The sequence below is a fragment of the Mandrillus leucophaeus genome, unplaced genomic scaffold (assembly GCF_000951045.1).
Source record: "Mandrillus leucophaeus isolate KB7577 unplaced genomic scaffold, Mleu.le_1.0 Scaffold88, whole genome shotgun sequence".
NCBI classification, from domain to species: Eukaryota; Metazoa; Chordata; class Mammalia; order Primates; family Cercopithecidae; genus Mandrillus; species Mandrillus leucophaeus.
In genome coordinates this window covers 5,516,924-5,519,104 of record NW_012109585.1, presented here as the reverse complement: position 1 = coordinate 5,519,104, position 2,181 = coordinate 5,516,924, and the positions used below count along the sequence as shown (strand labels likewise).

Here is a 2,181-nt window from a genome sequence, read left to right as displayed (position 1 = left end):
GTTTCACCGTGTTAGCCAGGATGGTCTCGATCTCCTGACCTCGTGATCCACCTGCCTCGGCCTCCCAAAGTGCTGGGATTACAGGCGTGAGTCACTGCGCATGGCTGACTACGTATATATTTTTAAAACTCCCAAATTCTGGCCGGGTGCGGTGGCTCACGCCTGTAATCCCACTACTTTGGAAGGCTGTGGGCGAATCACCTGAGGTCATGAGTTTGAGACCAGCCAGGCCAACAGGGTGAAACTTTGTCTCTACTAAAAATACAAAAATTAGCCTGGCGTGGTGGTGGGCACCTGTAGCCTAGCTACCTGGGAGGCTGAGGTAGCAGGAGAATCACTTGAACCCAGGAGCTGGAAGTTGCAGGGAGATGACATCCCATCACTGCACTCTAGCCTAGGCGACAGAGTGAGACTCTGTCTCAAAAAAACAAAACAATAACAAACAAACAAACAAACTCCCAAGTTCCAAAATCTCCCTTGATCAAAATTCAAATCAATTTAAACACGTACACACATATACTATAAGCTGACAGTTTCTGGAATTTGGTTTTGAAAGCAAAATTAAAGATGTAAATTTTCTTTTAAGGTCATAAAATCAAAACCATTAAACTTAAAATTTTCTACGTAACAGCCCACAAAACATTCCTTGTCTTTTTACATGGGAGGAAAAATTAATACAAAGTTTAGGGAGAACTACAACTAGAAAAATGTCTAATTTCTCATTACCAGTAATTCCATTACCTTTCTTAAAATTTCATGACAATCTCCAATCAGCGAGAAGGAAATCTTCTTTCACTCTAATAACTACTTGTACTCTTCCCCCTCAAAGTTTAACCTACATTTCTATATCTGACCCTAAGTTCAAAATATTATATATTAAACATCACCCTGAAATAAAGTAACCAGATGATTTTTAAGACTGGCCCAATTAAACAGAACAGGGAAAAAAGAGTTTTCTTTCAGACAGGGGCTTAGTGCATCTATCTCTATGACTGATTTTCCTCTAAGGAAATGTACTTACTCTGAATTCTCTGGGCCCTTATGATTTAACAATGGCAGCTCAATGAACTTGTTTACACATGTCAATATGTCAAAGCTTTTACCAGACTGCTCAGAGCTCTGCGTGAGTTTGTTCCCTCACAACCAAAGTGATAGGTATAGATATGGTAAGTACACTTCCGTTCTTTACATATAAATAAGTATGATGAATAGGAATATAATTTGAATTTTCCAGCAGTGAGGGGGGTGCTTCTTGTGTTCTTGTATTTTTCATTCTTAGTTCTTTTATTCAGCTGAAGTGCTACCAGTCTAGGGTCATCACAGTACAGTTTGTGACTGTGGCATGGAAAGCTGACACTGTAGTCACTGCTTCTTTAGAATTTTGTTTTAATCACTGAGTTAACCTGTGGTCTCAGGAATTCAGGAGTTCATTCTTTAAGTTGGAATTTATTTTCATCCAATACATTACCCTGTTACATTTTTATATACATTTCTGCTTCTACCAACAAAATAAAAATAAGAAAACTTAAAGACAGTACAAACTATGTATGTTACTTAATCTAGTGGTTAAATGAATAGCTTGGCCTAAAGAAGAATCCTGTATTTATTTTATGACTTCTTTATTCAATATAAATTAGGAATATACACAGAAAAATATACACATACAACTCTCAGATGAGAAAAATCCATGATCTCAGAGCAGAGGTGGTAAACTGTGGCCCGCAAGCCAAATCCAACCTACTACATTGTTTTAAAGAGTGTGGCTGGAATACAGCCACACTTATGGTCTATAGCTGCTTTCATACTACAAATGGCAGAGCTGAGCAGTCAAAACACAGACTCTGTGGCTCTGAAAGCCTAAATATTTCACTATCTGACCCTTTACATAAAAATTTGCATGCTCATGCCTTAAAAGGTCAATATTTCTTTTATTTTTTAATTTTTCTGAGACCGAGTCTCGCTCTGTGGCCCAGGCTAGAGTGAAGTGGCACGATTTCGGCTCCCTACAACCTCTGCCTCCCAGGTTCAAGTAATTCTCCTGCCTCAGCCTTCCAAGTAGCTGGGATAACAGGTGCTTGCCATCATGCCTGGCTAATTTTTTGTATTTTTAGTAGAGAAGAGGTTTCACCACGTTGGCCAGGCTGGTCTCGAACTCCTGACCTCATGTGATCTGCCTGCCTT

General features: G+C 39.3%; 1 protein-coding gene across 1 annotated transcript in view; it reads right to left on the bottom strand.

Moving 5' to 3' along the window:
* Nucleotides 1-2,181, bottom strand: part of AFF4 (AF4/FMR2 family, member 4) — a 71,964-nt gene that overhangs the window by 32,849 nt on the left and 36,934 nt on the right. The gene's annotated exons all lie outside the window — the stretch shown is intronic.